This window comes from Peromyscus californicus, unplaced genomic scaffold (assembly GCF_007827085.1).
Source record: "Peromyscus californicus insignis strain IS unplaced genomic scaffold, ASM782708v3 Scaffold_11__1_contigs__length_118956290, whole genome shotgun sequence".
Lineage (NCBI taxonomy): Eukaryota > Metazoa > Chordata > Mammalia > Rodentia > Cricetidae > Peromyscus > Peromyscus californicus.
The window spans coordinates 65,428,080-65,455,342 of record NW_026294402.1 but is presented as its reverse complement, the minus strand read 5'-3'; the positions used below and the strand labels follow the sequence as shown (position 1 = coordinate 65,455,342).

At 43.2% G+C, this 27,263-nt stretch overlaps 1 long non-coding RNA gene and 1 other non-coding gene across 3 annotated transcripts in view; both read right to left on the bottom strand.

The window, feature by feature from the left end:
- LOC128094987 (uncharacterized) overlaps positions 1-27,263 on the bottom strand; it is a 35,930-nt gene that overhangs the window by 4,658 nt on the left and 4,009 nt on the right. Inside the window, exons 2-4 of one of the 2 annotated variants that reach the window (XR_008213125.1) lie at positions 19,266-19,381; positions 18,876-19,026; positions 3,723-5,083 (exon numbers count right to left, since the gene is read on the bottom strand). This is a non-coding gene — a long non-coding RNA (uncharacterized LOC128094987). The remainder of the gene's footprint in view (positions 1-3,722; positions 5,084-18,875; positions 19,027-19,265; positions 19,382-27,263) is intronic. The other variant, XR_008213126.1, reaches the window with a different exon arrangement.
- On the bottom strand, positions 12,928-13,033 carry LOC128105640 (U6 spliceosomal RNA). Its single transcript, XR_008216430.1, has one exon. It is a non-coding gene; the product is annotated as a U6 spliceosomal RNA (small nuclear RNA).

The window sequence follows — 27,263 nt, the reverse complement described above, 5'->3', positions numbered from 1 at the left end:
CTAATTCTGTTTAAAAATAACAAGCTAGGCATGGTGGCATACCCCTTTACTCCCAGCAGGCAGATCTCTGAGTTGGAAGTCAGTTTGGTCTAAGGAGTGAGTTCCAGGACAGCCAGGGCTACACAGAGAAACCCTGTACAAACAACAACAACAAAACCAAAGTAAGGTGTGGAGGAGTAGGCCTTTAATCCCCTTTACTGGGGAGGCTGAAGCAGGCTGATTTCTGTGAGTTCTAGACCTGCATGCTCTACATATTGAGGTCCAGGTCAGCCAGGGCTACCATATTCACCCAGACAATTCCAACTTGCCAACATCTGTAACTCTGAGTTTGATGTGGCCTTAACGGGAGGTTTCTCACAACTGCCCATCAAAAGCAGGAGCTTCTGACATGAAACAATTTCTCATAGCTACTCATCAAAAAGCAGAAGCTTCTGGACATCAAACAGTTTCAGACATTTTTTTTAACAGTCTCAGGAGCATGCTGCACCTCTAAAGTTGAGTTTTAAAAAGACGTGGTGAAGCCGGGTGGTGGTGGCGCACGCCTTTAATCCCAGCACTCGGGAGGCAGAGGCAGGCAGATCTCTGTGAGTTCGAGGCCAACCTGGACTACAGAGTGAGTTCCAGGAAAAGCGCAAAGCTACACAGAGAAACCCTGTCTCGAAAAAAAAAAAAAAAAAAAAAGACGTGGTGATGAGGCGAAGCTGCAGAATCAGCGTGCAGGGAAACAGGAGACTTGAAAGAGTATCGCAGTCAGGAAACTGCATGTGTGTTGCAAGGGAGAGATGATGAGACATGTCTGGAGAGGCAGCAGGGGGATTCTCATGCATGGTGTGTTGAGAAAGGAGGCAGCAGGACCAGTTAGGGAGCTCTTAGTATGTAAAGAGTGAGGTGGAGTACGAAGGGATGGATTCCAGACGTGCAGTCCACAGGCCTTAGTCATTAGGTCAACGGGGGATCATCCCATTAACTGAGGTGCTAAAGTCAGGTAAAGGAAATTCATTTTTTAAAAAACGGTATCAGAATTGAGTTTAAAGTTAGGAGCCACGAGGATCCAGAATATGGTAAGAACAGAGGCCTTGCTTAGTGTATGCAAGAGGCCTGGATTCCACCCGCAGGCTGAAGGAGAAGGAGAAAGAGAGGAGGAAGGAGGAAGAGAAGAAGCAGCACAGAGTAGGAGAAGGACAGAAATTCTTTTGTTGTTGTTGTTGTTGTTTTGTTTTCTTTTGTTTTTTGAGACAGGGTTTCTCTGTGTAGCTCTGGCTGTCCTGGAACTCACCCTGTAGACCAGGCTGGCCTCGAACTCAGAGATCCACCTGCCTCTGCCTCTTCAGTGCTGGGATTAAAGGTGTGTGCCACCATTGCCCGGCTGGTACAGCTGGGTTCTACCCCCAGCACTGGAAGGAAGAGGAGGAAGAGCAGGGGGAGAAAAAAGAGGAGGATGAGGACAGAGAGTAAGAAGGAGGGAAATTCAAATGTTATCTTATTCTTGGCTGAGGATGTAGGGCAGTTGGTAGAATGCTTGTCTAGCATGAATGAAGCCCTGGGTTGCATCTCAAGTTCTTTGTAAAACCGGGCATGGAGGGGCATGCCTGTAATCCCAGCACTTAGGATCAGAAATGAACGGTCATCCTTGTCTACGTAGTGATGTTTTTAAATGGGATTTTTTGGTTCCTGTCTTTCCTTTTACAGTGAGCACTCCAAAACAGCTGTCAACACTCGCTGTTTCTTCCCTGCGTTTCCATTTCCTCTGAACTCCTTTTGACATGGCTCCTGTCCCTGCTACTGCACTGCATTTGCTCTTTCTAAATTCTCCTGTCACCTGCTGAGCACTAAAATATAACATAAGCTTTTAAGTATTTAAAGTGCCAACCACCCACTCAGTTTTTGATGATAATTCCTGTTCAAAACTCCTTCCCCTCAAATTCAGCAATATTGCCATCCTCCGGTTTTCTACTCAGCACTGTAACATCCTGTTTCATCTGTAGACTCTCTTCTAAGCTAACACCTTCCTGTTACCTTCATTCAAACATTCTAGTACTCAGGGTTATACTGGAGGAGGTACTAGAGGCCAAGTCAATACATGCCCATTTAATCCCTCTTTCTCTAGTTTTCTTCTATATGGGAAGATCAAACACCCAATTCTTTTCTCTGACATTAGGAAGAGCCATGTGCCACAGTTTAGGACCATGAGCTATATGTAGACAGAAACTTCAGAAGTTTACTTTTCCCATTAAGAGTACCTGACAGGGCTGGGAATGTGGCTCAGTGGTAGAGTGCTTGCCTAGCATGTAAATGGCCTCAGCTCAATACCCAGCACTGCATAAATAAATAAATAAATAAATAAATAAATAAATAAATAAATAAATACATAAGGCATCTGGCAAAGGGAAGACTTGAATGTCATCATTCTGCCCTTTTATTACCAGAGCATACATACAGAATTGGAAGGGTGCTTATGATCTTTCAAGACTGGGGGTGACACAAAGATGGTGTAGGAGAAAGATGGTGCTTGCTTGCTGGCGTCATTCACCCATGCCCACAGTGCACTGCTTACATCCAGCTTTCTTACTGCATAACTAAATAAAGTATGTGTTTGTCCTTAGTCAATTTAAAGTTCACACTTATAGAAGTTTGTACTCTTAGATACACACCCCACCTTTTCATTATGGTAGAGGGGGACCTTAACCACCATCTGGACTTTAATCACCAATCACTATTCACTTGGAGATAGAAAACCCACATCTAGGGCCAGGCAGTGGTGTTGCAGGCCTTTAATCCCATTACTCAAGAGCAGATACATGTAGATCTCTGTGAGTTTGAAGCCAGCCTGGTCTACAGAGCAAGTTCCAAGACAGTCAGGGCTACACAGAGAAACCCTGTCTCAAAAAAAAAAAAAGTAAAAGTAAAAGCCCACATCTCCACCCTCTCAGTTTAGGATCCATGTGTCCCCCTGCCTTCTAGAGCTTCCGCTTAGACTCCTATCTCCAAGCAATTTAAAATGTGCACATTTTCTTATGACTTCCCATTTGAAATAACTAAGATTTTTTTTAAAGTATGACAAACACTTTAAAGAATAAATGTACAGGAGTTGTTTCTAGACAAAATGCGAATTGGTCTTCTCTGTCTGATATTTACCTATCTCTAAATTTGTTCTAAACCTTGCCATGTAAACTCACTCCTCTAGCCATGGAGGCAGAGATTCATTGTCTCATGAAAGCAGAAGTGTCTGGGTTGGAAAATGTGACTGGACAATAATTACTGCTGAAGATTCCTATTGGAGTGTGAGATCTGTAGAAGATTCTGCCGGACAGGACTGGCTGGCCATTCTTAAGACTGCCACCAGTGTGGGAAGCTGCACATTTCAGCTAAGATTTTTATCCCCCTTTTGTGGGAAGGGGTGGTGACTACCTCCGCTTTGACTCTGTTTCACTGATGACACATCTTCGAACATTTACTTTTCAAACGTAAAGATGTTGACTAATCTTTTAATGTATAGTGAACCAGACTTGACCAAAAGGCCTGTCTAGGTTCAAACACTGAGTGACCACACAAGCAATCCGAGGTTATTAAACCTATAAGAAGCTGTAAACCTCTCTCTCTCTCTCTCTCTCTCTCTCTCTCTCTCTCTCTCTCTCTCGTGTGTGTGTGTGTGTGTGTGTGTGTGTGTGTGTGTGTGTGTGTGTGTACAACAGTAGGAGTAACTACGGTCCCTCGAGGCCTACCTTTATTCTTCATGGTGGTCAGGAAACCAAGTTGTCCAAGGAAATGAATACTCTCCAGGCCAGGAGCACCAGAACGGCAGGTCAGCCGTTGCCTTTGATTTTACTTCAAAGCTGGAGTGGGGCAAGGTGAGGCAGGCACAGCTGCAGGGTGAGCCGGCCCTTCCACGGCCATACTTCCACAGCTGTCCTGTTCCCAAGGCTTCAGTGAGCCTGCCTGAAGTTTCTGTGAAGCAGGCCTAGCTGTGGCTCTTCAAAGCGGTGAAGACTTTTCTTTGAATTTTGGAACTTATATTTCTTAGACGTGAGTAATAGATAATTAAACCACATAATTAGAGTAACATTTACAACTGGAAAAACAGGTTCATAATAAATCCATCTGATTCATGGTCCTCACCCAGGCAGAAGTCGGTCACACTGGTTAGCAGCTGTCCCACTGTAAGTGCCCCTGCTATGGGTGTCAGCCTAGTTTACAAAGGAACAATACATATGTGTTACTACTGCATTAAAGGAAAGGAGGGTGACAATGTTTCTTCTCTGGATAGGTGTCTGGAGATTATGAATTATCTCTGTGTGAGAATTTGAGGAGGCCTCTCCTTCCATCCACGTTTTCTTTTTTCCTGTATCTGCCACATATTAGGGATGAGGGATGCTTCTCTGTTGTCCATCACTAACCTTACATTCATTTGTTTTTTACCTTTTTGTGGTGCTGGAGACTGAGTTCAGGGCCTTCTGCCAGACATATTGAGCTATACATTCACAGCCTATGGAGAGCTGCAGGGAAAGTGAAGCTGCAGGGAAATATGTGTGTTCTTCTCCCTGGTGCTGAGGCACTTAGGCTGAAACCTCCCTAGCAGTTTGGCTGATGGGATGTGGGTGGAACTGATGTAAGCGATTTTCATGTCTGGTCCTTAAAAGCTGCATGGGCGATCCTCCAGCCTCATTTTTACTATGGCCTAGGAGACTTCATAATCCAGGTAGTACAGTTGCATGGGCGATCCTCCAGCCTCATTTTTACTATGGCCTAGGAGACTTCATAATCCAGGTAGTACAGTTGCATGGGCGATCCTCCAGCCTCATTTTTACTGTGGCCTAGGAGACTTCATAATCCAGGTAGTACAGTTGCATGGGCGATCCTCCAGCCTCATTTTTACTATGGCCTAGGAGACTTCATAATCCAGGTAGTACAGTTGCATGGGCGATCCTCCAGCCTCATTTTTACTGTGGCCTAGGAGACTTCATAATCCAGGTAGTACAGTTGCATGGGCGATCCTCCAGCCTCATTTTTACTATGGCCTAGGAGACTTCATAATCCAGGTAGTACAGTTGAAGCTGTCAGAGATTCACCTCAACGAGAGCTGGCCCTGCATTGAGAAATAATTTTGTTTGTTTGTTTTCAAGACAGAGTTTCTTTGTGTAGCCCTGGCTGTCCCAGAACTCGCTCTGTAGACCAGGCTGGCCTCAAACTCAAAGGTAATCCTCCTGCCTCTGCCTCCCCAGTGCTGGGACAAAAGGTGTGCGCCACCAATGCTCGGCTGAGAATTAAATTTTTGCAGCACTAATGGGGGTCTGTGAGCCGCAGCAGACTGTGTTTGCCATAACGAACACACAGTTCACAGTAGGAACAGATCAGTTGCCTATGGGAAAATCTGGATGTTTGTAGAAAAATTTAGGATAGAAAACATTCACAAGCAAAGGAAATGTTCATGACACATCCTTCTGTAATACAAACAACAACAAATATGTACATATGCATATTTTTCATCTGTTGCTTATTGATAGGGACAGATTTGAAGAAATGTGCTGTTAATTTTCCAACATGTGAACATCATAGACTATACAAAAACTAATAAGGCTATAAAGTCACTAGGCAATAGAATTTTTTACAGTATTTATTTTTATGAGTATGACAATTTGCTGTCATGTATGTCTGTGCACTGTGTGTGTATAGTGTCCTTGGAGGCCATTGGATCCCTTGGAACCAGGGTTACACATTGTTGTGAGCTGCCATGTGGGTGCTGGAAACCAAACTTGGGTCCTCTACAAGAACAGCCATTATTAGCCACTGAGCATCTCTCCAGCCCTAGATGATCAAATCTAATGAAACGACTGTTGTACACATGATTCCCTGTTCAACATTGCTTTATGTGTGTTCAAATATATCCAACTCAAGACAGAGAACGTTTTTAGCAGCCAGGAAGAATCCATTACATAGCTTTCCAATCAGTATCCACCTCCTCCCAGATAACCACTCTTCTGAGTTATGTCATAGTCAATTAATTCTGTATGTAATTTTTAACATTTATGATGGATTTAGATGCTATTCACTCTTTTGGGGGTCTTTCTTACATACCACAGTGTGTAAAATGATGTTGGTATATGTGCCAATAACCCATTCTTGTAATCTGCTGTGTGATGTTACATTGTCTGAATTTACCAGTTGAAGATTCATTTTCCTCTCAATAGATATTTAGGTCATTCATGGTTTATGGCTATTGTAAGAAAAGCTGAAGAATAAGGCTACGAAAATTCTTGTATCTGTCTTTGTTGTTGTTGTTTTGTTTTGTTTTGTGGACAAGCTTTATTAAGGAAATGCTTTCCTGGCTCACTTTTCTTCAGTCTGTTTTGGCATGCTCCAAACGCTGTCAGAATGAATGGATCAGTGACAGCCAATGTGCACACTGTGTAGGATTTTCCACATGCTGTGCCCAGCTCAGTGTTATTGCCCCTGTACTGAAGGACACCAGTTCTGGCCAACGTGACGTAGTATTCTATTTCAGATTTTCTCTAAGCAAGGCTGTTGGCAAGAATAACCAGTTGCACTTTGCCCTATCTGATCATCTTCAGAGTCAGCTTGCACACTAGCACATACTGTCAGCTTTTCATAAAAGGTCGTAGCTATAGTTGATCAAAGCCAAAGACTTTTTCATCTTCTTTGTGGTCACCAGCTTTCTGCTTTAAGTGAAAGATGACTCCCAACCTAGGGCAACAGCCAACATGGCCTGAGAATGAGAAAAGCTTGCATATGTCTTTTGTAGATATATGCCCTCAGTTTTGGAAGCTACATATCTATTGGTAGAATTACTAAGCACAGGATAGGTATATATTTAGCATTTTACTGGGTTTCCACATGAAATTTAAGATTTTTTTTTCAAATTCTGTGAAGGTAGTCACTGGAATTTTACAAGTGTTTGGAATCTTTTGATGCTTTTGGGTATTATAACCACTTCACAATTTTAATTCTATCAACCATGTTCATCTTCTAGTGTCTTCTTCAATTTCTTTCTTCTTCATATTTCATTAGAGACAGATACTCACGTAATCAAGACCAGCCTTTAGCTCACTCTATAGCCAAAGGACGACCCTGGATTTCTTCATCTAGCCTCAGCCCAGCCATGTGTTGGTACTGCAACTATGTGCTACCATGCCCAGATCAGTGTCTAAAGTTTTATAATGGAGGTCTTTCACTTCCTTTGTTAGGTTAATCCAAGAGTGGTTTTGTTTGTTTGTTTTGTCTTTGTTTTTTAAGTTATTATGAATGGGAATTTTTTTTCTTGATTTCTTGCTCAATAACTTATTGGTAGCAAGAAAGGCTACTAATTTCTATATTTTGATTTTATATTCTGCAGTTTTCTGGATGTGTTTATCAGACCTAATTCAAAGTTTTCTGATGTCTTCTTCCTTTCCTATTTGTATCACTTTTATTTCTTTCCCTTGACTTACTGCTTCGCTAAGACTTCAAGCCATGTACTGAACAGGAACAGTGCAGGTGGGCTGGGAAGATGCCTCAGTAACTACCTTACATCCCTGGTAATTAATTCATAATCTCTTAATGAGTTATCAACCAATACTCATGCAAGACGTAATAAATACAGACTCATCCTTAAGAAGGTCAGGATGGGGTAGGAAATAGAAGGGTAAAGTGGCCAGGTGGTGGTGCACGCCTTTAATCTCAGCACTTGGGAGGCAGAGCCAGGCGGATCTCTGTGAGTTTGAGGCCAGCCTGGTCTACAGAGCGAGATCCAGGAAAGGCACCAAAACTACACAGAGAAACCCTGTCTCGAAAAACCAAAAAAAAAAAAAAAAAAAAAAAAAAAGAAGAAGAAGAAGAAGAAGAAGGGTAAAGTGGACTGATGGGATAAAATGTGGTACATGCTGTCATAGAGTAACATCATTTGATTGAAGCTAAGGAGAGAAACTATTAAGGAATATTCCTTTACACTGTGTGAAGATGTGTTACTGTGAGTGGTTCAGTAAAAAGCTGAATGGTCAATATCTAGGCAGGAAGAGGTTGGGCAGGATTTCTGGGGACAGAGAGGATTCGGGAAGGAAGAAAGTTGAGGTCACCAGCTGAATGCAGGGGGGGAAAGAAAAACTTTAAGATTGTATGTATGTAGTTGTTTTGCCCAGTGCATGTCTGTACAACTTGTGTGTGCCTGGTACCTCTGGAAGCCAGAGAGGGCATCAGATCCCCTAGAACTAGAGTTATAGATGGTTGTGAGCCACCATGTGGGTGCTGGGATCTGAACTCAGGTCCTCTGCAAGAGCAGCAAGTATCACTGGGACATCTCTCTAGCCCCTCACTTTGCTGTGAGTTATCATGAGTGACTGTTGAATTTTTGTCAAATGATATTTTTAAGCTATTAAAAAACTATAAAACTTTTCAACATGAGAATATAGTGGCTTAAATGGACCATTTTTTTAATGAAGCATGTACTCTGTGATACACACATTTGGTAATGATACATGATCTATTAATATATCACTGGTTTTCATTTGTTAAAACCTTTTTTAAACATTTTTTTAAAAATTATGTGTTTATGTGTATCTGTGTGAGGGTTTGTACATGTTGAGCTCAGGTGCCTGTGAAGTCAAAAAGTAGATATTGGATCCCCTGGAGCTGGAATTATAGATTGTTATGAACCATCTGACACTGGTGATAGGAACTGAACTTTGGTCCACACCAGGCTCAAACTTCCAAATTCTTTCTCTGTATTTAGTATCGCTCATTTGGTGCCTTGTGACTGACTGACACAGACTTTGATGTGGCAATGGACTGGCCAGATTCCTAAGCTCTTCTAGGAAGTGTGTACTCCAGACCGTGAGTTCTCTCCAGTCCTGCTACTGAAAATCTTAAGGATTTTTTATCTCTATGAGGAGTGTTGCTCTACAATTTTCTTTTCTTATGTTTGGTTTTAGTTTTAGGCTGCTGCAGAACATACAAGTTGAGGCAGTCACTCATCTATTTCCTAGAAAGAGTTTATAATAGAATTAGTGTAAAACATTTATGATTTATAAAATTTTATTGGCAAAGCTTTTTGGACCTAAAGTTTATCCTTTTTTTTTGTTTTGGTTTTTCGAGACAGGGTTTCTCTGTGTAGCTTTGTGCCTTTCCTGGAACTCGCTTTGTAGACCAGGCTGGCCTCGAACTCACAGAGATCTGCCTGGCTCTGCCTCCCGAGTGCTGGGATTAAAGGCGTGTGCCACCACCATGCAGCTGGACCTAAAGTTGAAAACAAACAAACATGGATTGATATGCACTGGTGTCCTCGGTCTTCTTCCTGACACCAGAGAGTTGTGTCTTCTTTCTTTAAGTTCCTAAACAGCACAGCCAGTGTCCAGCTGTTCAGTTGATCTGGCAGAGTCAGGTCTGGTTCAGTGTTTCCTTATTGTTTTTGTTGCCATTCCATTGACTTCTACTCTTATTTATTCCCTACCTAAAATATTAAAACTTTATTTTTGTTTTCCAAGTACTCTCGGTACATAAACACACACAGTACAGATTCCAAAGAGAGCTGCTGCTCTGCCTCAGTTTATCCCCCACAAAGAGTTTGTGAGACCAGAAAAGATGCCTTGCTAACTCCCTTACTCCTTAACTTTGGTCAGAAGTTAACCCTGTTGCTATTTGCTGTCTCCAGTTCCCCTTCTCTGCTAGTTCATATTCAAATCCTAAACACGCATGATCATCAACCAGGTCCTGGCCAGTCGCTCCACCTGAAGGCAAATCCTGGAAGTGTTGCTATCCGTATGGGCTGTGCTTTCTTCTTTCACTTCTTCATGCTGTGTTACCTCAGAGAATGGTTCTTGCCGTGCTTTGGGCCACACCGGGCTCAAACTTCCCAATTCTTTCTCTGTTTTTAGTGTTCTGTTGTTTGCTTCTTCAGTATCTCAAGACTAACTGATACAGCCAGACTTCGGTGTGGCAATGGATGTCGGGAGACTCAGGCTTTCCAGAGCCACACTATATATAATAAAGTCTTCCTACTGGGGGCGGGGGGCGGGGGGATGGGGGAGAGGGGCTGTCGGCCATCAGTGACTGGCAGTAATCTTACCTTACTATTTCAGCTAGACCTGACTTTGTTTGTTGTAGCAATTAGTAGCATATTTCTCAGGATCTACCGAAACATGAAAAGATGCCTTTGGCTGGGTTGAGTACGGGGTATAGTTCAGTTACTAGACTGCTTGCCTAGTACGCATGAAGCCCTAGGTTCTATCCCCAATACTAACACGGTAGTTCATACCAGTCATCTCAGCACTCGAGAAACGGAGGCAGGAAGATCAGAAGTTCAAGGTCTTCTTTGGGTACATAGCCGGTGTGAGGCTAGCCTGGGAGACAGGAGACCCAGTCTCAAATAAATAAATAAGTAACCCCAGCACTTGTGAGGTAGAGAGAGGCAGGTGGATTCTGTGAGTTTGAGGCTGCTCTGGTCTACATAGCGAATTCCAGGTCAGGTAATGGCTACATAGTAAGACCCCGCCTCAAAATAAAAAAATTTAAAAGGCCTGTGAGGTGGCTCAGCAGGTAAAGGTGACTGCCACCAAACCTGACAGTCTGAGTTCGGTTCCACGGACCCTCATTGGCAGGAGACAGACAACTCCTGCCAGTTGTCCCCTGACCTCTGCAAGCTCCCTGTGCCACGCCTTTTGCCCCCAGGAAATCCGTAGATGTAACAAAACACTTAGACGAAAAATGTCTTGGGCTGAGGATGTAGTCCAATGGTAGAGTACTTGACTAGCATGTAGGAGGTGCTGGGATTGGTCCCCAGAACCATGGGGAACAGAAAGACATTCTGTGCCTTTACTAGAAGACAGCTCTGTTGTAAGATGCTCTCTGTGTCCTCACTAAACACTCGGGCCTGAAGTCAGAGAGACCTTGGAGAGTTACACCAGTGGGTCATAGCTCTCCTGCCTCACTCCAGAGGCATACAGCAACCTGTCAGGACTCCACAGAGAAGACTTCAGAGTTCTGCAATAAGTGGTCTTCCTCTGTCTCCTTGGAAATTTTTCACTTGACAGTCCAACTTAGGGGCTTATGATATATATAGCTCAGAGGCAGAGAGCTCATCCAATATACAAAAGGCAGTGGTCCAAATCCCAGTACCTAAATATATTAAGATCCCAAGGAAAGACTTTCACACCCAAAGGTTTTTTGTTTGTTTGTTTGTTTGTTTTCTTACTGGGATTCCTTAAAACTGTCAATGACTGGCCTATGGTTCAGTGGGTAAAAGAGCTTGCCATGAAGCGGGGGTGGGGGGGTGGGGGACGGGGTGGGGGGGCGGGGGGGGGGCGGCCCCCCCCGCCCCCCCCCCCCCCCCCCCCCCCCCCCGCACCTCTGGGCTGGTGGTCCTGGGTCCTGGGTTCTATAAGAAAGCAGGCTGAGCAAGCCAGGGGAAAACAAGTCAATAAGCAGCACTCCTCCACAGCTTCTGCATCAGCTCCTGCTTCCAGGTTCCTGCCTTCTTTGAGTTCCTGTCCAGACCTCCTTTGCTGATGAACAGTGCTTTGGAAGTGTAAGTCAAATAAACCCTTTCCTCCCCAAGTTGCTTTGGTCATGGTGTTTCATCACAACCCTAAGTAACCCTAAGTGTCTTTGATGGGATTTTGGGTTTTCAGACAAATAATTTTCTTGAATAAATTCTTTTTTCTTTTTTCTATATATGTGTATATGTGGGGTGGGGTGGGGGTGGGTGCTCAATTACAGGCCAAAAATCAATGCTCAGGTGTCTTCTTCAGTCTCTCTCCACCTTATTTTTCTGACAGGCTTTCTCACTGAAGTTGGAGCTCACTGATTGGCCAGACTGGCTAGCCTGGGAGCCACAGGGATCCTACCAGTGCTGAGATTACAAATGTGCACTGGCTAGCTTCTCAGGGGACACTGGGGACCCGAATTCAGGTCCTCATGTTTGTATGGCAAGCATTTTACTGACTGATCCATCTCCTGAATCCTCTGAACAAGTTCATGTTTCACCAGGGCATCCCTGATTTGGCTCCACTGGAGTGCACAGCCTGTCAGGAGCCCACTGGCTGCCCAGCAGCCCACAGCCCAGGAACCTGATGCCCAGGAGCCACTTAGGTTCTCGGGTTTCTCCCCTGCTTGCTTTCTGTTTAATGGAAGCAAAGGTCACTTACTTTAAAGCCTCCTTTTTTTTCCAATATAAATATTTAATGCAAAAAATATTTAATGCTATAATTTTCTCTGAGAACACTGCTTTAATGGCATTCCAAAATTTTTAATAGTTGTGGTTTTATCTTTATTCAGTTAAAAATATTTTTTCCTGATCTTCCTTGGCCCAGGTATTTGAAAGTGTTGTTTTTATTAGCTTCCAGTTATTTGTAGGGGAGTTTTCAAATACTTTTCTGTTATCTAATTTAATCCTTTTTTTTCCCCATGAATTCATTTGTTCTTAGATTTATTAGCATTTGCTTTATGGGTCAGAGTATAATATAATTTGGTAAATGTACAATGCTGCCTTGGTGAAAATGTGTTGTTACTGGGTTTAAGTCAGGTTGATTAGCACTGTCAACTTTTCGTGGTTTTTTGTTTTGTTTTGTTCATTTTTTCTTGTTGTGGATTGTTGTTGTTTTTCTTTTTTTTTTTTTTTTTTTTTTTTTTGGTTTTTCGAGACAGGGTTTCTCTGTGTAGCTTTGCGCCTTTCCTGGAACTCACTTGGTAGTCCAGGCTGGCCTCGAACTCACAGAGATCCGCCTGCCTCTGCCTCCCGAGTGCTGGGATTAAAGGCGTGCGCCACCACCGCCCGGCTGTTGTTGTTTTTCAAAACAGGGTTTCTCTTTTTAGTCCTGACTGTCCGTCCAGGAACTCGATTTGTAGACCAGGCTGGCTTGGAACTCACAGAGATCAGCCTGCCTCTGCCTTCCAAGTGCTGAGATTAAAGGCGTGCACCACCACCGCCTGGCCTGTGTTTTGCTGTTGAATATGGAATGCTCCCTGAACTTTTGTGTCACCCTTTCACAGGGCCATGCTAATCTCCTCCGTATTGTTCCAGTTGTAATAGATGTGCTGCCAAGGCGAGCACAACTGTGTGGGTTGGATTATTTTGTCTATTATTGGTAGCCGAGCTAAAAATCACTAATGGTACTTCTTTGTATATTTCTAATTTAAATTTTGGGGGGCTGGAGAGATGGCTCAGAGGTTAAGAGCTCTAGCTGCTCTTCCAGAGGTCCCGAGTTCAATTCCCAGCACCCACATGGTGGTTCACAGCCATCTGTAATGAGATCTGGTGCCCTCTTCTGGCCTGCAGGGATACATGCAAACAGAACACTGTATTATGATAAATTTTGTTGTTTTGCGAGGTAGGGGGGCACATGCCTTTAATCTCAGCATTTGGGAGGCAGAGGCAGGCCCATCTGTGAATTCAAGGCCAGCCAAGGATACCAGGTGAGATCCTGCCTAAAATAATGATAACAACAGTAATAAAACCTGGAGAAACCGCTCAACAGTTAAGAGCACTGGCGGCTCTTTCCGTGGTCCTGGGTTTGTTTCCTAGCACCACATGGCAGATCACAACCATCTGTCTTTCTAGTTCCATGGGATCTAAAACCCTCTTTTGATCTCCGTGGGCACCAGGTACATATTAAAGATAAATAAATAAATCTGAAAACTAAAGCACATGCTGAAACTTTGGACTTAACAATTGAATGACACATAGATATAAATCTGATTGTTTGTCTCTTTGGGCTTGGAGTTCCCATGAAATAATAGGGTGGAGATATAGAATAAGTAGTTGAACAGATACATCTGGTGTTCAAAGAAAGATGAAGACAAAGATATAAAACTGAGATATCAGCACACGTGTAAAGTTGCATACATAATTCCTTAGGAAAAGTCCGTTTAGGCAGAACATCTGGGCTAGATAATTGGCACTTGCCATCCCACTGCAGATAACTAAAGAGATTTAAAAATCATGAAACATCTTGTAATTTTGTAGGAATTAGAAGCAAGACATGAGTTAGAACTGGGGCCCTGAGTGAGCCATTTGGAAGCAGGTTTTTCCTGTATTCTGTGCAGACCCTGTAGAGATAAATGAGTCACTAAATTGCTTATAGAAGCCTTCCTGGGCTGCAGGAATGAAGGCTAGAATGCAAGTAGCACTCCAAGGATGGTGATCCACACCAGGTTTTGTATAAGGGTATACAGAGCTGTATTCTGAGAGGGAGGGTGTGGACCACAGTCCTCCAGGCCAGGCGGTGATGGGAACCACACAGCTCTGTCCTGCACTGCTAACTACTATGAGCACTTGGCAGATACGACCAGAATCCTTTGAGGAGGAAGTTAGCATCAGGTGATGTCTGTAAAAATCACCTCAAGCTCAACAGCCTGGACTTAGGAAAAGAGACACACAGAGAGGAGAAGTCACGAGTCCGAACCATCAGGAAAAAGAAGTGACAGAAGACTCCAGAACCTGGGATTCCCAGACACAGATTTGGAAAAACAATGATGATTACTGTGTTTAGGAAACAAAAAAAAAGCTGAAAACTTTAGCAGGAAGCCGTGAAATATGCTTTTAAAACAACGACACAGCATATTTGCCACACAAGAAATTCTGGAAATCAAGAATTCTAATACCACCAGGTAGTGTTGGTGCACACTTTTATTCCCAGCACTCCAGTGGCAGAGGCAGGTGGATCTCTGAGTTCAATGCCAGCCTGGTCTACAGAGTGAGCTCCAGGATACCCAGGGCTACACAGAGAAACCCTGTCTCAGAAAAAAAAAAGTTAATACCAATTTTTTAATGGCATTAGTTGATTAATCCCCAAACAAAGAGAATGAAATGAATTCCAGAATGAAGCAATGAGTAATTCAAAAATGAAAATAATGAATGTAGACACCGGGGAGTGATATATATATATAGATATATATAGATATATCTATATATATATATCAATCAGAACCATAAAGCAGAGTGAAAGCTATATTAGACACAATAAGGCACAGTCAGTTTCATTGAGGTTCTAGGGGAAGAAAGAGAAGAAGGATTGGTCTTAGAGAGATGATGTCTAGTAGCCCACTGACTGAGGAAACTCTACAGAGCCAAAGAAGAATTAATAAAAATAAATACTCAAGTCCACATTAGAATAGAACTTCAATGAACTAAGATAGGCTCAATGTAGCCACAAAAAAAAAAAGAAAAAGAAAAGAGAAACAGTTTAACAGCACACTACCATTGAGCTCACCGCCGACCTCAAGGACAGACGACAACAGGCTTCAAGAAAAGAAAAGAAAAGCTCTAGATTGCCAACAGATAACTGCTTAAAGGATGCCCTGTAGGGTGTTCACCATGCAGAAGAAGAAGAAATAATCTTGCATGAAAAAAAAAATCAGGGGTTGGGGATTTAGCTCAGTGGTAGAGCGCTTGCCTAGCAAGCACAAGGCCCTGGGTTCGATCCTCAGCTCTGGAAAAAAAGAAAAAGAAAAAGAAAAGAAAAATCAGGTGAGCCAGTGAGGTGGCTAAGAGAGTAAGGTCCTTGCTATGCAAGCCTGGCGACCTAAGTTTAATCCCTGGAAACTACAGAACTGTAGAAGGAGAGAACTGACACTCACCAAGTTGTCCTTTGGTCCACAAGCCAAATGAGGCACGTGCACCAGCCTCCCATTATGCACACAAACAATACACAATTTTATTTGTGGGGTGTGGTGGCACACACCTTTAAGCCCAGCACTCAGGAGGCAGAGGCAGGGGGATCTCTGTGAGTTCAAGGCCAGCCTGGTCTACAAAGAGAGTTTCAGGACAGTGGGGCTGTTACACAGAGAAACCCTGTCTTGAAAAACAAACAAACAAAACCCCAAACAACAACAAAAAAGGTTCTATCTGTTCATTCCTTTGTTTGTTTATTTACGTATTTGGATAGGGTTTCACTATACAGTTCTTAGTGACCCAGAACTCACTATGTAGACCAGGCTGGCCTCAAACTCTGATCTGTCTGCCTCTGCCACCATTGTGTTGATATTAAAGGCAGACACCACCACACCTGACTATAAACATTTTTTAGAATAAAGAAGAAACTAAACAAAGGAAAAATTAGGTGTAGAAAGCAATGGAGCTCAAAGAAATATTTACAGCTGAGCCTGCCTGGTGGCCCAGTCTTATCATCTCAGCCACTCAGGAAGCTGAGGCAGGAGGATGGTAAATTCAAAGCTTGCCTAGGCTATAGAGCAAGGTTGAAGCTAGCCTGGCTAATTTTAAGAGTCTCAAGAAGCAGGGGGATGGAGAGGAATACTGAATAAGAATAGATCTAAATAATAGATTATTGATTATGAAATCATATTGATGATGAAAATAGGATTATGCAAAGCAGTATACTCTGAGAGCTAAAAGTTATAGAATTACAGCAGATGATAAAACTGAGAATATTGGGGGGTATATATGTAGTTGCCCAGGAAACTAAAGGTAACAATATCAGGGTTATTATTTTTATTTTTTACATTTATTTTATTTTACGTGTAGGAGTGTTTGCCTGTGTGTATGTATGTACGCCACATGAATGCAGTGTCCAAGGATGCCAGAAGAGGGCCTCAGATGTGGGTGCTGGGAATTGAACATGGGTCTGAACTGCTGAAACCTTTTTTCCAGCCCCATATTATCAGGTTTTATCCCCTCCACTACCACCACCACTGAGATAGGGTTTCTCCCTGTAGTCCTAGAATTTGGAACTTGCCCTGTAGACCAGGCTGGCCTTCAACTCAGAGATCCACCTGCCTCTGCCTCCTGAGTGCTGGGATTAAAGGCGTGCACCACCAACCACCCAGCAGGTTTTGATTTTTTTTTTAAAGATTTATTATGTATACAATGTTCTGCCTGCATGTACGTCTACATGCCAGAAGAGGGCACCTGATCTCATTACAGATGGTTGTAAGCCACCACGTGGTTGCTGGGAATTGAACTCAGGACCTCTGGAAGAGCAGTCAGCACTCTTAACCTCTGAGCCGTCTCTCCAGCCCAGGTTTTGATTTTTTTTTAAAAAAAGAATTATGATCATTTCTAAGGTACTCACTAAAACCTGAAACCCCCCCCCAAAAAAAAAATCAGTGTGACCACGATATACACCACTTCACCTCCCCACTTATGACTACTATCAAAAAGATGAGCCGTGAACCCAGATAGTTGGGAGGCTGACACAAGACCATGTGAGCCCACATGCTCAAGGCCAGATTGGAAAACAGAGCCTGTCTCTAAAAACAGACCAAAACAGTAACAAGTGTTGGTGTGGAAGATACTGTAGCACTCTTAACATTGTTGCTTGGGAATGTAAAATTGTGTGGCTGCCATGAAACACAGTTTGACACTTCTTCACAAAGCTAATCACAGAGTGACCATTTGACCCAGCAAATCCCCCTACTGGGTATATACCCTGAAGGACCAGGAGCTAGGATTCAAACAGACCTGTCCATAAATGCTTCCAGCAGCCTTGTTTGCAGGGGACAAAAGATCTCTCAGCAGGCAACTGAGTATGTTAAAATTTCGAACTCGTCTGTAGTTCGAGAATTTTTCTCATCATTTCTTCCTCCCCTTTCTTTAAGAAACCCCTATTAGAGATATTTCATCTCCAGGCTGCACCTTTTCTTTCCTGTTGATTTCTTTCTCTTTCTTTCTTTTTTTCTTTCTTCTTTCTTTCTTTCTTTCTTTCTTTCTTTCTTTCTTTCTTTCTTTCTTTCTTTCTTTCTTTCTTTTCTTCCTTCCTTCCTTCCTTCCTTCCTTCCTTTCTTCTTTCTTTCTTTCTTTTTCTTAACACCTTGAGTTTCTTGTTTTTATCTTTCAGTCCTTGTACTGAATTTTAATCTCTGAAATCATAATTTCAATTCTTAAATGCTTTACCTTGATTTTTTCATGACTTTTTGTTCCTCTTCTAAGACTGCAGTGTTGGACCAAGAGATGACTCAGCTGCTAAGAGCTCTGACTGCTCTTCTGGAGGATCCAGGTTCAATTCCCAGCACCAACACGATGGCTCACAACTGGCTGTAACTCCAGTTCCAGAGGATCCAACGCCCCTTTTCTGGCCTCTGTGGACACTGCACACATGTGGTGCACACACAGGCAAAATACTAATGCGCATACAATTTTTTAAAGCTTCAAAAAAATTTAAAGACTGCTGTGTTTTAAATGTCTGAGTATATTAGAGAATTTAAAATATTTTCCTCATATTTGTTGACATACCTCCACCCTCTCAGTCATTCAAAAATATTTACCTGTTTCTCTTTCATGTTACAACCTTCTCATAAAACTGGCATTTCGCTGGGCGGTGGTGGCACACACCTTTAATCCCAGACTTGAGAGGCAGAGCCAGAAGGGTCTCTGTGAGTTCGAGGCCAGCCTGGTCTACAGCTTGAGATCCAGGACAGGCACCAAAACTACACAGAGAAACCCTGTCTCGAAAAAAAACAAAACCAAACACCAACAACAACAAAAACCTGGCATTTCTTAGCAGTCAATAAATATTTACAAATGTTGTAGTTTAAAAACCACACCTGAAATCTGCACAAATGGATGCCACCTACTGCTAGGCAGGTGGGGCCCCTGACCATTAGAATGTGAAGTATTTGTCACAGCTTGTCATACCAGCTGCTCTGGTTCTCCACGACTAGTTGAATCGGTTTCTCTGCTCAACTCCCTGCCCCTTATTTAAAGGCCCAGGTGCCATATTCTTCATGTGTGGTCAAGAGACAAGTGGAGAGGTCTGGCCTTGCCACAGAAAGACTCACTGTTTGCTCTCTTCCGCTACCATTCCTGTCTGGTGCTTTGGGCTGTCGTCTTGCTCTTGGCCCGAGTCCCTATCCTCTCAGATCCAGCAAGGCATAAAGCTCCCAGCCTTCTCTGGCAGGAATCTGTTGCTGTTGCTTCTCCACTGTGCCACAGGACTCACCAGTTCTCTGATTTCCCTTCCAGACATTTGAGAGGACTGGCTGGCTAATGGCTTGGTCCCATTTCCTTGAGTTAGGTTGGTACCTTTTTAATTCCTTCGTCAGGGTGACGTTGGGTATGACAAACACATGTGGACAGTCTTCTATCTTTGACTGAAAGGAGAGATTAAGTTAAAGAATATTTACTGCATGAAGATGTACATTTTTAAGATGTCCACAGGGGAAACCACACCATGCGTGTGGAGGAGGTCAGAGGACAACTTGTAGGAATGGGCTCCTGCCTTCCACCGTGTGGGTTCAGGAGCTTGAATTCAGGTCATCAGTTTGGGAGTTGAACACCTGTGAGTCATCTCACAGGCCCTTAGGGGCACATTTTTTGAGAAAATAAATACCTCATGTTCTTCAAAATGAACTGGTTGTTAGGATGCTTCTGGAACGTTGCTTCAGTAGATGGCACCATTTCCCAGTTCAACACTGTCCCACATTGGAGACCATGAGCTGTACTAACCTGTATAATTGAAATGAATAGGTTTCAGAGTTTGACATTATCAACATTAATCAATTGACTAAACCTCAACTAAAATCTCAAATCAATTAAAATCTCTAAATCGTTTCAAGTTTCTGAAGCATTAGTATAATGGTGACTTGTGCTCTGTGGGCTGACTGTTCACTGACAGAACACTTCCCAAGCCTGCATTAAGCATTAAGATCCTGGGGCACCTGTGTTGGATCTCCAGCCCCTCAAAACATATTACCAGCAGCACTCAGTGCTAGAGGCATTCCGATCCAAGTGGTTAAGTAGTTATTGTTGTTTGGGGTTTTGAGACAGGGTTTCTCAGCAGGTGGATCTCTGTGAGTTCAAGGCCAGCCTGGGCTACAGAGTGAGTTCCAGGACAGGTGCAAAGCTACATAGAGAAACCCTGTCTCAAAAAGAGAGAGAGAGAGAGAGAGAGAGAGAGAGAGAGAGAGAGAGAGAGAGAGAGAGACAGAGACAGAGACAGAGACAGAGACAGAGACAGAGACAGAGACAGACAGAGAGAGACAGAGAGAGAGTTTCTCTATGTAACAGTCCTGGCTGTCCTGTAACTCACTTTGTAGTCCAGGCTAGCCTCGAACTCACAGAGATCTGCCTGCCTCTGCCTCCCAAGTGCTGGGATTAAAGGCGTGCACCACCACTGCCCTGCTATTAAGTAGTTCTTAAATCCCTTTTGAGGGGTCTTGGGGAGCTGACTCAATGGTTAAGAGTGTATACTAGTCTTGCAGCGAATCTGAATGCAGTTTCCAGCACCCATGTGAGGTGGTTCATAATCACCTGTTATTCCAGCTCCGGGGACATTTGAAGCCTCTGGCTTCCATGAGCACTGCACACACACACACAAATCCTTTTTTAAAAAAATCCCCCTTTAGTACATGGACATTACATCTTACTCTTCTTTCTCCTTTGTCCTATCGCCCCAAGTCAGTCAAGATGAATGTTATATAATTAAATCAATACTAAGGCTGTAACTTTTAATGTTTTTGGAAAACTTTACCTTATCTATGAATAATAACAAGAAAATGCATAGAGGCATCTTTACTTTTTGTTCTGAATTTTAAAAAAATTAACCAGCATGTAAATCACCTGTGAAATTATAATCATCATAGGGAACATATAAACCTGACTAGTAAACATGAAATGTTAGAACTCCGAGGGCCTTATTTTTCAGTAATCAGAAACTTTCTTCTAGCGAACAGAGGTGAACACTTCAGAAATTATGGATTTCCGAAACAGCATTTCAGAGCATGGAAAAACACATAAAGCAAGCTAAAGTCAAAGGTCAGAGGGAAGCCCGTGTTGCCTTTGACTGACCGTAGGAAAAGCCACAGGGTGAACAGACTAAACCACCTCTGAAAATGGTTTTCAGTCAGCTAAGACTCTTCATTCATAATTCTAGGCAGTTATCAATCATGGGGTGCTGGCTATCTCTTTTATCTGTCGACAGCTTTCCTTAAAAATACTTTCCTGGAACCAGCTGGCTTCATTTGTGCATAGAACTTGTCTTAAAAACCAGAAATGAGCCGGGCGGTGGTGGCGCACGCCTTTAATCCCAGCACTCGGGAGGCAGAGCCAGGTGGATCTCTGTGAGTTCGAGGCCAGCCTGGGCTACCAAGTGAGTTCCAGGAAAAGGCACAAAGCTACACAGAGAAACCCTGTCTCGAAAAACAAAAAAACAAAAAAACAAAAAAAAAAACCAGAAATGTCTGAGGCGGCATGGACTTTCAAGTGCTTGTCTTCAAAGTCCCAGCTAGGCTTTTTGTCTGAAGGATGGGTGGGATGAGTGGGTGAGACAGGGTCTCTCTGTGCAGTCCAGGCTGGCCTTGATCAGGATCTTCCTGCTCCTATATCTTGACTGCTGGGGTAACAAATATGTGTCACCATGTGCAACTAAAATTCCAGGTATTCTGTATCACTTCATTAGATCAGTTTGTGATGTTAGTTTTTCAGATGCCAAGCCACACAGTATTAGTTACTAATGATTCAAAATATCTTGAAGGCCATACATAGTCAATACAACTAGAGAAACCTAAACTATAGTAAATATTCTTTTTTAAAAATATTTATTTATTTATTATGCATACAGTGTTCTGCCTGCGGCCCTATAGGCTGGAAGAGGGCACCAGGTTTCATTAAAGATAGTTGTGAGCCATCATGTGGTTGCTGGGAATTGAACTCAGGACCTCTGGAAGAACAGCCAGTGCTCTTAACCTCTGAGCCATCTCTCCAACCCTATGGTAAATATTCTTAAAAATTCTGTTTTGAACTGACTGTGGTGACGCACACCTTTAACCCCTGTACTTGGGAGGCAGAAGCAGGTGAATTCTCTGAGTGTTCGAGGCCAGCTTGGTCTACAGAGCAAGTCTTGGGACAGCCAGAGCTAATAGACCCTGTCTCGAAAAACAAAGCAAAACTTCTCTTTTGAGGTTATCATTACATCAAGTAGCTTCTTAATACAGTTTACTAGTAGAAAATGAAAGCTGTGTCTCTTGACTACCTTTGCCTCTGTCCCTTTGTATTTACAATAAAGACCATGTAGTTCTACATGAGCTACATGGTCTCTGCAATTAAATGACCTAAAGAAAATCTCATTTCTATATAAACAAACTTTTAGGGCCCAGGTAGAGAGCTCAGTCAGTAAAATGCTTGCCATGCAAATATGAGGTCCTGAGTTCAATCCCCCAAACATACATGTAAAAAGCCTGTGGTGTGGTGGCTTTGCTGTGATCCCAGTATAGGGAAGACAGAGACAAGGAGATCCCGAGACTCACTCACCAGCCAGCCTAGCCTAACTTGTGAAGCCCAGGGTCAATGAGAGACCCGATTCATAAAAACAAGGATGGCTCCTCCAAGGTTGAGCTCTGGCCTCCATGAGCACCTACATACACATGCACTCACACACATGCATATGTGTAGTGGGTAGCCATTCCAGCTTTGACCTGGAAGTTCCAACCCCCATTGAGGCTTCGGTAACGGTCATGCCTACAAGGCGGGGCTGAGAGAGGACGCTGAAGACCCGAGATCCGGATGCGCGGGCTCTCTTGGTTCCTGGACCCTGGACGCTGGAGGTAGACTGAGCAGAGTTCTCCAGAGAACACCGCCGGACTGCACCACACCTTTCCCAGACCCTGTAAACTATCCCTTCACACTTGTAAGTTACCCCACAAAATAAACCTCCCTTTTAACTACATGGAGTGGCCATAATAATTTCACCAATACATATGCATCCACATGCATATGTACACACAGAAGAACTGGACCACATTAGCTAAACTTGCAGTTATGGGGTCTATAATGTTCTCAGCTTCAATTTCCCACAAGGAATTTGTTGTGGCTCATTGAGTGTTCTCAGAAGCCCTTTTGAGATCCTTCCCATCCTGTCCAAAGATGTCACGGGGAGAGTAGCTCTGTAAATACTCTTGACAATCTCCCAAGATCTTCCCAGAGCATTGCCTTGAGTCTCTAAGTTTTGCGTCACTGTCTTCAGTACAAATCTGACCATGTCTTTGGTTAATCTTGGTTGTAAAGTTTTTTCAGTTGTTAAGTATGTAGTGGACAGTGGGTACCTCTATCTATCTCTATCTATCATGTATCTATCTATGTATCTATCTATGTATCTATCTATGTATCTATCTATCTATATCTGGTTTTTGTTCATTTGTAGAAACTATTCTTTCCTTTATTTCAAGTGACTCAGTATTTCCATGTTTATTTTTGTTTTCACATTGAAATTTGGTAATTATTTGTATGTGTATGGGTGTTTTGCCTGCATGTATGTCTGTGTACCATGTGTGTGCCTGCTGCCCACAGAGGCCAAAAGAGAGCATCAGATCCTATGGAACTGGAGTTACAGATGGTTGTGAGCTACCATGTTGGTGCTGGGAACTGAACCCAGGTCCCCTGGAGAACAGCAAGTACTCTTAAACACTGAGCCATCACTCTAGCTCCATGTGTTTTTTTTCTTTCTTTCTTCCTTTCTTCCTCCCTTCCTCCCTCCCTCCCTCCCTCCCTCCCTTCCTTCCTTCTTTCCTTCCTTTCTTTTATTTATTTAGTTTCTTGGGACAGGGTTTCTCTGTGTAACAGTCCTCGCTGTCCTGGAACTCGCTCTGTAGACCAGGCTGGCCTCAAACTCACAGAGATCTGCCTGTCTCTGCCTCCTGGATGCTGGGATTAAAGGCATGCATCACCATCACCCGTCTTAGCTCCATATTTTTATTAATAATTTTTTGTTTTGTTTTGTTTTTCGAGACAGGGTTTCTCTGTGTAGTTTTGGTGTGGGTCCTGGATCTCACTCTATAGACCAGGCTGGCCTTGAACACAGAGAGATCTGCCTGGCTCTGCCTCCCAAGTGCTGGTTAAAGGTGTGCACCACCACTGCCCGGCTTTATTAATAATTTTTAATTATGATTTTTACAGTTATTCTGGGGAGGCATTCACATGTGGAGGTCAGAGAACAACCCTCAGAGAGCAGCAGCCCCCCTCCATGTGGGCTCCAGGGATGAAACTCCCATTACCAGGCTCAGTGGCAAACCCTGGGCCCACACATACACTGAGCCGTCTCACCCGCCCCAGTATTTCTATGCTTAGAAAAGCTCCTAAAACTCCTGCCTGAAATTAGACACAGAATTAGATACTTCTGGCCCATGAACTCAGGCTAATGTGTTAAGCTTTATTTTGCTGCAGTCTCAAGAATGCAGATTAAGGGGGCTGGAGAGATGACTCAGTGGTTAAGAGCACTGGCTGTGCTTCCAGAGGACCCTGGTTCAATTTCAAGCACCCACATGGCAGGTCACAACTGCCTATAACTCCAGTTCCTGGGGAGCTGAACTCTGCAGACACCACACACACATGCTGCATAAACATGCAAGCAGGCCAAACACCCATGCACATATAAATAAATAAATAAAGAAAGAAAGAAAGAAAGAAAGAAAGAAAGAAAGAAAGAAAGAAAGAAAGCATAAAGCAATTGGATTTGGCCCAGAGTGAATATGGACGGTCCTGACCCTTCCGCAGGTGTTAACTTCAATTAATTGTCAGAGATTTCAAATGATTTGGTTGAAATTACAGATTTACAGTATCTTAGTGGTAAAACTGACACTATAATCCAAAGCTCATTTCTCATTACAGTTCAGTAAATACTTACTGAGTGCTGTCTTTCTGCCAGAGAAAGACATTTTCTTTGCATTTAGTGTTTTGGAAGGTATGCGAGTGTATATATAAAAAGTATAACGCGTACAGTATGGACGTCGATGGACGAGACTATAGCGGAAGAAATGGTTGCTGCTCGGTATTCAGAGAGGTGAGGGTGCGCTTCAGGGAGGAGGCCTTGGCAGATGACTCATGGTGGGAGTGTGGAGGAGAGGGAAGGGTACTTTCAGACCAAAGGGACGGTGGGCGCAAAGATAGGGTGAGTGGATATAAAGGTGCACATCCAGCAGGCCTGGAGTCAGGGAAGGGCACAGCTTGAGTCCTCTCGGTTTGTTGAAGGAAAGACCCAGTTGAAAAAGAGAGGCAAAACCTCCTGGGGAAGAGTTTCTATGGAGGCAATGGTTAATGGTCACAGGAATTAGCCTTGGGTAGGAGAAGGGATGCTCCTTCCACTCCAACAGGCAAGCTCACGTGACTGCACAAACAGAAGGTTGTTAATTTCAAGGAGCAAACCCAAGGCTGGTACTGGGATGCTGCCATGTAGATTTCGTTTGCTTGTTTTGTCTTGAAAGAGTTACAAGAAGTTTAAGGAGAGCACTGAAATCTGAACAGGGATGGAGGCAGGATGGTAAGACCTGACCTGAAAAGACGCCGGTGAGTCTAGACAAGACCTGGAGGTGATGAAGGATTATTAAAGGATTTTAGTCAGTTTATTGTCTCAGTTTTTGTTATACCCCGACGGTTATTTAGTGTAGAACGGATGGTGGGATGGGAGTTAGAGGAAAACCAGAGGGCAGCTATTGGAGTTCAGGTGTGAGCTTTTGCCTCCCCTTTCCTGCTGCAGATATGGGCTGCAGCACCTGACCTCCTGGTCTCAACCCTTTTCTGATCTGGGCCTCCTGCTGTGGGTTGCTAGCGTCATCCGGGCCACTATGTCAGAGGCTATTCTGATGTGCGGGGGTGGGGGGGGGGGTGGGGGGTGGGGGGGGGTGGGGAGTGGGAGGGTGGGGGGGGGAATGGGTGGGAGTGTGTGTGTGTGTGTGTGTTTGTTTTGATTTTTGAAACAGGGTTTCTCTGTGTAGTCCTGGATGTCCTGGAACTCCCTCTGTAGACTAGGCTGGTCTCGAAATCAGAGATCACCTGCCTCTGCCTCTGGAGTGCTGGGATTAAATGCATGCGGCTATTCGGATGGAGTTTTGTTTGTTTTTGTTTTTGTTTTTTGAGACAGGGTTTATCTATATAACAGTCATGGCTGTCTTGGAACTCACGGTGTAGATCAGGCTGGCCTGAACTCACAGAGATCCACCTGCCTCTGCCTCTGAGTGCTAGGATTGAAGGGGTGTGCAACACCGCCCGGTTTACTCTGATGTTTTTAATCTCTGTGTTCTAATCACTCTCCACCCAGCCACTTCCAAACTTTCTGCCTTGGTAAATGGCACTACCTTGTGTTTCATAGAGAAATCAAGGTCATTCAATGGGCAGGCTTTATTTACCCCCCATAAGCAAACAAACAATTTCATTTATCCTATCACTTCTTCTCATCTATTTCAGTAGAATGACTAATGTTATGCATCTGAGCACCCACTATTCTCCAGGATATTGGGTCCACTTTCATTTACCTCTTTTTTTTTCTGCCTTTCTCCTTCAACATACCAAAAGGATTTAAATTCTTACTTTTTTTTTTTTTTTACTCTCTATCCTGCTAAATTTGTCTCTTTTTCATTCACTATTAATTTAATGAAATAGTACCAATTCTGGTGTAACTAGTGTTCAATTCTTTGTGCACAAGGAATTCTCAGCTGAGATGCTGACATCTTAGTCCAGATGACTCTTTGCTGTGGGTAGTACCCTGCCCACTGTTTGGTGCTTAGCACCTCTTACTAGATATCAGTAGCTCTTCCCCAGTTGTGACAACCAAAACCATCACCCAATTTTGTCATATAATACCTAAGTGTCAAAACCACTTTCATCAAGCTATATTCTAAAATCAAGATAATGTATGAAACTGGTCATGTTTACAGATCTCTATATTGTCGAACCAACAGGCATTTCATGAATCCTACATCACACCTTGATTGTTCAAATTCCTTTTGACTTTACTGCCTGTAGAGTTGAGCTCCCACCCCGCAAACACAGTCATCTCCTTCTGGAATTTCTTTTCATTCCTCAGCTCTTTAAATAACAGACATTCCAACATTCCAGGTGTCTGTTTCCTCTAACTTCTATGCTGATCAACCTCACCAAAATTATTGCTTCAACGGTCAGATACAGATGCTAATGAACCCAAAGCTCCATCATTAGCTCAGCAATCTCCTGAATTTCAGACCTATACACCCATCGACCAAATGGAATCAACCCTTTCGGTAAACGTTAGACACTTCCAAACACTACTGGACCAGAACAGACAAGTCCTGCCTCTAACTTAAAGTCCTCAACCCAAGAAGCTGAGTTTTCTAAACATATTTTTCTTGCATGGAATGAGCATTCAATCATGTAACCATCACCGTAAACCCAGAAGAATCAGAGACTTCTTTATTCCTATATACCATTGGCCACCATCTTTCTTCTCTTTCTTATTTATTTATTTTTTTAGGTTGCAGATCCTATTTATATCATTATTCATAAAAATACAAACTTTTGTCAGAGAATTCACCTTTTGTAAAATAGTGTGAATTACGCAATTAAAACACTCTACTTTAAGGCTGCA